The 11396-nt window shown below is 38.4% G+C and overlaps 1 protein-coding gene across 5 annotated transcripts in view; it reads left to right on the top strand.

Annotated features, from left to right (window-relative positions):
- The window catches only part of cyth1b (cytohesin 1b), a 71848-nt gene that overhangs the window by 34156 nt on the left and 26296 nt on the right, over window positions 1–11396 (top strand). The window contains exon 1 of one of the 5 annotated variants that reach the window (XM_081392883.1): window positions 4551–4592. The exons of the other annotated variants lie outside the window; for them this stretch is intronic. The gene's annotated coding sequence lies outside the window, so the exon portion shown is untranslated. Of the gene's footprint in view, window positions 1–4550; window positions 4593–11396 lie in introns of those variants that run through there. 5 annotated transcript variants of the gene reach the window in all.

Below are 11396 nucleotides of genomic sequence, written 5' to 3'. Positions count from 1 at the left end.
ATGTACACCTTCAGAAGACTCAAGGGATGAAATTGTGTTACTTGTCTAGATCATCTATGAATAGAGAAATGAGAGTTATAGCCAGTAACGTTACATTTTTGTTTATAAACAAATAAACACATGTTTAGGCTATAAACATAAATGTATGTGAAATTTAGTTTTTTAATGAATTATTTAATATTTCCCTATATTTTCTTTTGCGTTGTCAAACAATCCAAAGAAAACATCTTTAAAACAGAAGGAAAAGTCACTTACAAAGTAAGATCGGATAAACATCGGGTCCATAATTTCTCTGTGTGGGTGCATTGCCAAAACTAGTGAATGACATCTTCCTCAGAAGAGTGACAAAAGCAGCAATTCACTTCAATGTCATATTAATGTCAACAATTAAGGTCAAAGGCTTTGGTTGGGTAACATTTTTGTTAATTTAAATTGAATTTAATTCATTTAAATGTTATTTCTATTACTTTATTGGCTATATATATATATATTTGCTATATATATGATGATGCAGATGCACGTAAATGCCCGATAAATATAAATATAATAAATAAATATATATACTATATATATATTTGCCTCATAAGTGGCAAAGACCATACTTTCTCCCAGGGTAAATTCTCTACAATATTATTCCAATATGGTAGTCTGTTACACAAGGAATTTTTATTATCTCTCCCTGAAAGAGAGCTCTGATTTTATAAGTATTTTTTTTTTCTGTTGCTCTATAGAACAGCATACATTTCTTGTGTCTGTTGGCAAGTACATGGCAATGGAAATGTATTCCCTTGCAACAGTAAAGACACTCCAGAGGGAATGGCATTGAAAACAGTAGCATATTCATTAGAAGTTTATATTTCTGTAAAATGGATAACATTTCTATATTTGTATATAATTAACACTTTGCAAGGGGCACATTAAAACAATCCCACTCAAGCTGACCTGACCTCTACCATGATTCGGTAAACTTTAATGACCCAGCGGATGGAGGCACTCTCACTTGACCTATTGATATTGGATGCCAGTAGGTTCATTTTTGTTAAACTCAATACATAATTTATCATGTAGAAAATGAGGGGTTTTTAGAATAGTAAGTTTTAGTATTAATAGGTTGATGAAAATTATGCATCTTCAGGCGTTTCTTGAAAATGGCTAAAACCTCAGCAGCTCGGATTGAGTTCGGCAGGTCATTCCACCAGCTCGGAACAGTCAAGGTCATGTCTCTTTGGGATGGCACCACAAGGCGCAGTTCACATGCAGAGCGCAAGCTTCTGGAGGGGCTCATAAGTCTGAAGTAGTGAGTTTAGGTATAGGAGTGCAGAGCCTGTAGATGTTCTGTAGGCAAACATCAGTGCCTTGAATTTGATGCGAATTCAATTCAAGGCAATTGGCAACCAATGCGTTTATAAAGAGAGGTGTGACGCGCTCTCTTTGGCTCGTTAAAGAACACTTTTGGTGCTCCATCCATCCATCCATCCATCCATCCATCCATCCATCCATCCATCCATCCATCCATCCATCCATCCATCCATCCATCCATCCATCCATCCATCCATCCATCCATCCATCCATCCATCCATCCATCAAAATGAAAGAAAATAGGGGATTAATAGGGCTTGATTAAAATGTGTTTTTACTCTTTGCTTCTCTCCCTTTTGTTCATTCAGATGAGAGTTAAGCATGTGCTGAGACAGAGCCCCTCAGTCTCCTATATGAGACAAACCGTTCTGAAAATAGCACAGTGACACTACTGACTGCTATAATAGACTCATTTGAGATGAATGAAACTTGTCCTCATATGTTGCCTGCCAAACTAAAACCGTTTGTTACAGAATTTGTCGCTTTATTATTCATTTTAATAATGCATTTATATGTTTTATTCCTATTCCAATATACAGTATTTCTGGATAAGAAAGGAAGCAATTAAAGGGGGCTTAATTTCAGCTGCAGTTTTCCATACAACTTTATTTGCATCTAGTAACATAGTTTGTTCAGTAATAGTCACATGTTCATTGAATAAATCAAATTTAGTAAAACATTTTTTATCTGTAACTGTTTGGCATTTATTTATTTATTTATGTCCCTACATTGTGAATCTGGGCATTCAGCAATGGGTGGTTGAGACCAATCCTCTTTCCATCCGTACTCTTACCCTGTATATCCAGGTCAACAGTGGCTTTACTTGGTGCGACCCCAAATCAAGTTCTCTAGATTAGGAAAGGCCTGATTCGTATGGAAGCTTGTTTCCGCCACAAAATAAAGAAATGTAAATGATAATTGTGACTTTTTATCTCACAATTGCGAGTTTACATCTCGCAATTCTGACTTTATTTCTCAGAATTGCGAGATACAAAGTCAGAATTGCGAGATATAAAGTCGCAATTGCGTGTTATAAAGTCAGAATTCTGACTTTTTTTCTCGCAGTTGCGACTTTATATCACGCAATTCTGACTTTATAACACGCAATTGCGACTTTATATCTCACAATTCTGACATATTTTCTCAGAACTGTGAGATATAAACTCACAATTGTGAGATATAAAGTCCAATTCTAAGGGGGGAAAAAAGACAGACTTTTTTTTTTTTTTTTTTTTTTACCTCAGAATAGTTTATCTCACAATTCTGACTTTATAACACGCAATTGCGACTTTATATCATGCAATTCTGACTTTATATCTCCCAATCGCGTGTTATAAAGTCAGAACTGTGTGATATAAAGTCGCAAATGCGAGAAAAAAAGTCAGAATTCTGACTTTATAACACGCAATTGTGACTTTATAACACGCAATTGTGACTATTTCACGCAATTCTGACTTTATATCTCGCAATTCTGACTTTATAACACGCAATTGCGACTTTATTTCACGCAATTCTGACTTTGTATCTCGCAATTCTGAGAAATAAAGTCAGAATTGCGAGATGTAAACTCGCAATTGTGAGATAAAAAGTCACAATTATCATTTAGTTTTTTTTATTTTGTGGCAGAAACAAGCTTCCATAGATTCGAGCCGGTTCTCTTTTAGGATCTGCTTTTTTATTACTCAAAGTAAACCATGTGCTCAGAGGTTTTTGCTATGTGATCGAGTAATTTCTTTTTTTTCCCATTAATGACATTCTGACTGAATTCAGGTCACGTCTAGATCAGATGTTTTTTTCTGGTCAGAGTACCAAAGCTTATGCCTTGCTGAGTTTTTTGAGCTATGAAATCAGGCTAAACTGGACTGAGCCAGTACTGTGTTGGACAGACAGTATAGGACAGAAACCAAATCATGCCTAATGCAAACACATCCGTGCGGGAGAGGTATGTTTGTTTTGTCTCTTTTATTGCGGATGAAATAAGAACAAGACAAAAGCTGCAGCAGAAGAATGGAAGGTCACCCTCATGTACACTTTTATCTTTTTTGTTCCTCTCTTTTTTAATCGTCTCTTTCATTAGGCCTATTTGTTTTGTATATAACGCTTCTGATTTTGATTTATGTGTAGTTTCGGTTACTGAAGTTGTGAAATATTTTTTGCAGTTTAAAGTAATTGTTTTGTATTTTAATATATTTTAAATTATAATAAATTGCTACGGATGCCTGCACGAGATGCGGACAAAATATATTTATATCGTGGCCCCAAATGAACAATTCGTTCCCACGACTTACTAATATGTCACACTCTTTTGTTACCTCATTTTAAGTCAATTATTCGAATATAATAATTTGTTCAGTAGTTCAAAACGATGGAACGAATTGGTTTAACGTGTCCCAAAAGAATGATTAATTTGTGAACAAATTCTTAATTCATAGCCATGATATATATATTTTTTGTCTGCATATCGTGCAAATTCCTGTGATTTTCAGCTTCATTACTCTAGTCTTCAGTGTCACATGATCCTTCGGAAATCATTCTAATATGCTAATTTGGTGCTCAAGAAACACTTCTAATTAATCTCAATGTTGAAAAAACTTGTGCTGCTTAATATTTTTGTCCGAACTGTGATACATTTATTTTCAGGATTTTTTGATGAATTGAAAGTTCAAAAGAACAGCATTTATTTGACTCAAATCTTTTATTGCATTATAAATGGCTTTACTGTCAATTTTGATTCATTTTAAGTTGTCCTTGTTGAATAGAAGTAACGCCAACATTTTCTTTAAAAAGGAAATCTTAGTACTGACCCCAAAGTTTTGACGGTAGTGTATATTAACAAATACCGCGGGGCAAAATTCTGTGCAGCCACAGGGTGGAGCGCTTGAGTGTGCTGGAATAAGTGTGTGTGTGCCGGGGGAGGAGACAAGAGGAGAGGGTTACGGAGAGCCATAAAGAGAAAGAACATGAAGGAGAGAGGAGGGGGTCATTTGCAGATACAGCAGAGTTTGTGCTGAGAGCAGAGCAGTCGAGATCTCACATATACATCACTTCCACTCACACATGAAGCGCTGGAGATTACTGGAAGATCTTGGGAGTTTTGCTTCTGCTGCTTTTTCTGGGTAGCAATAACGCATGAACGTGTATTTATCTGGCTAATTGGATCGAAACCAAAACTGGAAAGCTGGAATTGTAAAGGCACAGAGCTGTCATTCAGTGCTACAGGATTATTTACTCAGGTACATTGTCCTTTTTTATTTTGTATGCATTTACAGTCATTAATTATTTCTAAATGTAGCAATGTGTCACATCTACATCTAATAAATCGTGTGCACACTTTGACAAACACAGTGACAGTTTCTTTTGCTGGCTTGTGGATGACTTTTCTCTTCACTTGTCGTAGAATGAGCGTCAGTATGACATCAGGAAACTCATGGCAGCCACAGGACATATAGCTTGTATAGATGGAGGCTTTGTATGTGCTTCTGGGATGACTTGATTACGCTGTAATTCTGATCTGTGGCTTGTGCTCTTCAGCTGCCTCTCTTATCAGTGTGTTTGCAGAGACAATGCTTAGAAGGAGCAAGTGGTGGGTGTTCTTGTATCAACTGATGTTTCAGCTAAGATACTTGATGATTGTTGCAGCTTTGTCCTTTTTCCTACTGTTTTTTCTTCATTTGTACACATTAACGGGATATAGTACTGTATATTGGCTTATAAGGTAGTGAGCTATGCAAGTACACAAGTGTGAATACTTGGACAATCATTGCAAACATGCAGCATACATTTGAACATAATTGGTGATAGCAAACCTCCATACTCAAGGGGGTGATAAAGTTTGCTTCAGAAGCTTCATTAAACAATGTTTTTGTTCAGGTAGCTAGTTGTAGCTATAAAAATGTTGATAGTTTTAAGGGTTAGTTCATCTAATAATTTTCTCACCCTAATGTCATTCCAGTGTTCGAAACACAAATCAAGATATTGCATCCACATCCGTCACCGTGCAGGATGTGCGATGTCAAGTATAGGGATTGTAGTTGATACGTGGTCCATACGTATCATGCACCACGGTTCGAAACGCACTTGTTTAACCATCATAGAGTGAAAGTTTATCATTTGAACGTGTTTTATGTTTTTTAAACCATTTGAGCGCACGAAGACGCGGAAAAGAACTCAATTTGGACACGGAATTCTCTTTCTCGTCTATTTGTGCTTGAACAGACACAGGTGCAAAATTATGTCAGAGTGTCCACAGTAAACACAGTTGCTTATGGCTTACGTGATCGTAAAAAATTGAGAAAGAAAACAGATTATTATATTGAATCCATGCCTTCGGTCTTAAAGTGACAGCAGCCTAATATACCCGCAACTCTGTCATTTATGTTAATCAAACAACAAAATTTAAAGAGAAAATCACTTTTGTAGACTAATTATATTTAACTTATACAGTTAAAGGGTTAGTTCACCCAAAAATGAAAATTCTGTCAGTAATTACTCACCCTCATGTTGTTCCAACCCCGTAAGACTTTCGTTCATCTTCGGCTCACTCCTCCTGCAGGCTTATGAACACCTTAACTTGCTGGCCCAGAAAATGTATTAAAGACATTGTTAATATAGTCCAAGTGACTCCAGTGGCTCAATCTTAAGTTTATAAAGCGACTAGAATACTTTTTGTGCGCAAAAACAAACAAAAATAACGACTTTATTCCACTTTTCATTTCCTTCTCTCTGGACCTCGAGTCTTTTTATGTAGTGTTTAAGCGTAGCGCGTCTGTTTCACGTCACCACGTAGGCTCACTATTGGGCGACTCTGGTCATGTGTGTGATACGTGGTGACGTGAAACGCTATTACACTACGTAAAAAAAACTCGAGGTCCAGAGAGAAGGAAATGAAAAGTGGAATAAAGTCGTTATTTTTGTTTGTTTTTGTGCACAAAAAGTATTCTCGTCGTTAAGATTGAGCCACTGGAGTCACTTGGACTATGTTAACAATGTCTTTAATACATTTTCTGGGCCAGCAAGTTAAGGTGTCCATAAGCCTGCAGGAGGAGTGATCCAGCTCTCAGATTTCATCAAAAATATCTTAATTTGTGTTCCGAAGATGAACGAAAGTCTTACGGGGTTGGAACAACATGAGGGTGAGTAATTACTGACAGAATTTTCATTTTTGGGTGAACTAACCCTTTAAGACTATGTAGTGTTATTTTTGATTATTCACTTTCTCTGTCTGAATGTTGTTAGACTTAGGCTAAAGCACTATTTACTTCATTTGTATCTTTGTTCTGTTGTATTTATAAGTTTGTAATTTGTTTATTATTTTCTATGCAGATTCACTCCCCTTTAAAATCAAACATTTTTTTCCAAATAGTTATTCATCTGGTAAAACTGTTTTCATATCGCAGAAAAACAAAATATCCCAATGTCAATTGTTTTCAATATTGTGCAGCCCTAATACCTAGATATCATCAAATATGATAAACGGAAGCTGAAACATGCTTGCTTGATGCATGACAACCAATGAGGTTGGTTCTCGCTTGTCAAGCAAGTGCTTTTGAGCATCTGTTGGACATGTTTGATGAGCTCAATTTATGCGCGTTAATCAATGTTTATGTATAGTTAACTTTACTAGCAAAATTATATTCAACTTTTGCTCTGCCATGAACAGTAGATGAGCTAAAAGTTAATAGTCCAGTAATAGTTTGTTAATTATCTCGATAGCCAGTTATATAGCGAAAATAACTAGCCTACTCTTAAAGGGGTCATATAATGGTACATGCACTTTTACAAGTTGATTGTACTGAAATGTGTGTTGGCAGTGCCTGTACACAACCATCATAAAATGATAAAAATCAATCCAGTGTTTTTTTTTAAAATCTCCTTATATGTTTTCCCCCATCTCAAATCAAGGCGTTCGATTTTGTGACGTCACAAAATCGATGCCCCTCCCACGATTGTTGATTGACAGCAGCGTTTCAACACAGACCCGCCCTCGCTCGTGAGCGAGCTGTCAATCATAGTCCGCGCGGTCATTGTTGATGCGCTGGAGCACTGTCTATGAGCAGAATGGCGTCTAAGCGATTGTGGTGTTCTGTTCTTGGGTGTAATAAGGAACACAGCAGTCATTTTGATGTTCCTAAATCCGAACCGCTGAAGACGAGGTGGCTGAGTTTTGTTTTCGAAGGGAATATTTCCCACGATCAATGTCAATTCTTTCATGTTTGCGCGAATCATTTCACACACCAGACTGCTTTACAAACGAGGGTCAGTATAAAGCTGGTTTTGCTAAGAAGCTGCTCCTGAAAAAAGGATCGGTACCAACTATTCGTGTTCCTGCTGCACCTCCAGAAGAAGAAGTGAGTGTAACGTTTTATTAACCTTTATATTAATATTTATATTAATATTTGCAAATCGTTTGCTGCAAGCTTCACGATGAATGCGGCTGTTTACACTCAGGGTACATTACGGCATGTTTTCTATGTACGACGTTCTCAATATAATTCATAATCCCACGTTTATAATGAACAACGCGTTATGGTTATTGTGTTACAAACGGTGTACGCACAGAACAGAGGGGCGGGGTGAGCAAAGCTCATTATCATTTAAAGACACATGCACTTAAACGGCGTGCTGAAAACAGCTGTTTTTTACCAAGTAAAATGAGTGTTTTCTTACAATACTAATGAGAATTTTTAATTAAAGTATATTACAAACTTTTAATTTAGACCCTAAAGAATCATATTAGCTTGTACAAAAATGGCATTATATGACCCCTTTAAAGCATGTTTCAATGTTGAATGAATGTGTAATGAATTTAAAGTTGACATTTTTCCGGTCCCATCTGCCATCTTGGATACATTTTCTTTTACTTGTTACAATGTATTATGGGATTGCCTGCTCCACATAGGATACATGTGATGTAATTTGGCCAAAATTAGGTATTTTTGAAGGCAGCAGAAGGTTCTTCCTCAAGGTTTCCTTAAAGGAACACTTCGACTTTTTGGGACTTTAGCTTATTCACCGTATCCCCCAGAGTTAGATAAGTCCATACATACCTTTTTCATCTCTGTGCGTGCTGTAAGTCTGTTTGACGCACCCACTGCTAGCCTAGCTTAGCACAAAGACTGGATGTAAATGGCTACAGCTAGCATACCTATCCCAATAAGTGACAAAATAACGCCAACATTTTCCTATTTACATGTTGTGATTTGTATAGTCACAGTGTGTACAAATAACAAGGTCATATGAGACACAGCCATTTTTTAAACGTTTAAATACTGGGAACTATTTTCTCAAAGGCGAAGCACTGCTACTTGGGCGGAGTGATTAGCGCAGCACCCGAGAAGCGCCGTTCTGTCAACAAAACCAACGTGACTAACCCAATAGAGGAAGCGCTGGTGTCTGAGCGTGCATGTCTGGGAGTGCAAGTGCAGGTCTGCAGCCAGACCCTTCTCGGAACAACTGTAATAGTAGTGAGCACCCTATCATGTAATAGTGTCACTAAGGTTACATTACATCTAGCTAATGACACTGTAACAGTAGGCTAGTCATCTAAAAACATAACGGAACACTTACCGCAGCCGCAGGTGATCCACTTTGTACTGTCTTTATCCTTCAGCACACGTTTCATGGTCCGTGTGGCAAATTCCATTTTTTCAAAATAGTCGTCCTCAGTGAAATGTTCTGAGCAAATGCGATGATGTCCTTGATGATGTCTACAGGTGTGTTTGGATCTATATCCAGAGCAAGTAGCCATTGATTCATCAGGTCAGCGTTTTTGGTTGGAATTCTATGAAACATCATGGTATTACCTGGTCTCCCCTGTTTATTGTCGCAGCTCTTTACAATACAGCGAACACCCATGATTGAAACTTTGCATTTACTATCTAGTAATTGCTGACTCTATTACTCCAACTCTGAGCGAACTCTCTGCTCCTCCTCACCACGGTGCTTCTCGGGTGGTGCGCTAATCACACCGCCCAAGTAGCAGTGCTTCGCCTTCTGAGAAAATAGTTCCCAGTATTTAAACGTTTAAAAAATGGCTGTCTCATATGACCTTGTTATTTGTACACACTGTGACTATACAAATCACAACATGTAAATAGGAAAATGTTGGCGTTATTTTGTCACTTATTGGGATTAGTATGCTAGCTGTAGCCATTTACATCCAGTCTTTGTGCTAAGCTAGGCTAGCGGTGGGTGCGTCAAACAGACTTACAGCACGCACGGAGATGAAAAAGGTATGTATGGACTTATCTAACTCTGGGGGATACGGTGAATAAGCTAAAGTCCCAAAAAGTCGAAGTGTTCCTTTAAAATGCTTTCTATGTAGACTATGTAGGTCCTCCAGGATTAATGGTCATGTATAGTCTTTTTTTTTTTGTCTCTTCTTCTCTTCTTCTGTAATTGATCAGTCAGTGCAGACATGCCTAATAAGAAATGTTTGGTTAGCGTTTTCTCTGGAAAACAACCTCTGGGTTCCACGTTTTCTTCAGCCCTTTACAATGTCCAAATGACAGCATGTAGCCAGTGACTTGATTGATGATGGCACATTCTTCTGCTCCTGTGGTGTTTGTTTGTAGGGGTGACGCGTCTGGTATTTAGTGAGTGTGTTGAATTGACCTGGTCAGCAGAGAGAGTATGTTAGGCATGGTGTCCTGCTCATGCTGTGGGTCATTGTGGAAAAGTTCTTGAAGTATTAAAAATGTCTTTTAAAATATCTGTGGTTCTCTTGATGTCAGCATAACGCTAGAATGGGCAAATAACATCCCATAGAGTTGCTTTGGAGGGACCTGGGCCATATCTGGACTAGAACATCATAGAGATTGTGTTCAAAAAGCCATTCAGAACACCTTATTAACTGAATAGCAACCATAATACAATTTTGTTTGTGGTATGTTTTTCTGCTATTACTACTTTAAGTGTGGAAACGGGCATTTATAGACTGTCTTCTGTTTTTTCATAAAGAGTAAAAACCAAGCATTTACTCTGCAAAATGGTCATTCAGTGACAACGTGTCCACAAGCAACAGTTCGCGTGATTGCGGCCTGCCAGAACTTCTGTGCTCTGACAGTCACATGGTTGCGCTGTGAGAGAACTGCAGGGTGATGCACCGCTGTGAATGTGCCAAGAAGTGCCACCGCTGGTGACATTGAGTCAGAGCTGGATCATATTACCCAGGAGAGCTCGCCCTAGTTTATCTCGTTTTAGAAATATATCTGGCACTTAAAGGCTGTGAGATTACAGCCATTCCGCTAAGAATCTGTACTTTTAAGTACTTTCTTTCATTTCATCTGATTCTGATACATACTCTATTTTGACGATTTTTAAAGGAACACTCCACCCATTTGCATTAAGCTTTGCATTGTTAGAAACCCAGTCATACTATTGAATGGTCGTGCAACACTCTCTCATTTTCCCCTGAGACGGGAGAAATCCGTATTTACCTCTTACACTTCCTCCCACAATGACGCAAAAATCGCCATTTTGCGTCATTGTCGGAGGAAGTGTAAGAGGGGCGGATTTCTGTTGAGACTACAAGCACTAGTTCCCACCCTTTCAAACCTGCCCATAGGGGGTTGGACCTAATGCGCTAACAGACCTATCACAGATCAGTGCCAGTGCGTTTGATTTCCAATGCCATCCTCTTTTTCCCGGACATGTCCAGCCGTCGAGATCGTCCAAAATGTCCGGGATTCGGCTTTTGCTTTCTGCGGTCGCCATTCATTGTTTACATGCACACCTTTTGTTTCAGTCTAGCTGAATTCATTCCGATTGGTGAATCTGAATGTAGTGTTTACATGAACGCTAAACAAGTGATCGCTCGGTTGATGTGCGTTTTAACATTGCTAAGAAAATTCCCGCTCCTCCGTGAGAGATGCGAGACCAGTGCGTCTCAGTAATGACGCCACCGGCCTCGCGCCGTTCTCCCGCGCCCCTCAGCCTCGTCCTGCTCGCCAGAGTAAACATGATGAATGGTGACTGTTGAACGCAAAAGCCGAATCCCGGACATTTTGGGCGATCTCGAAATCCAGGGCAAACTCATC

This window comes from Scardinius erythrophthalmus, assembly GCF_964197995.2.
Source record: "Scardinius erythrophthalmus genome assembly, chromosome: 18".
Taxonomy (NCBI): domain Eukaryota; kingdom Metazoa; phylum Chordata; class Actinopteri; order Cypriniformes; family Leuciscidae; genus Scardinius; species Scardinius erythrophthalmus.
This window is presented reverse-complemented; position numbering and strand designations above follow the sequence as displayed.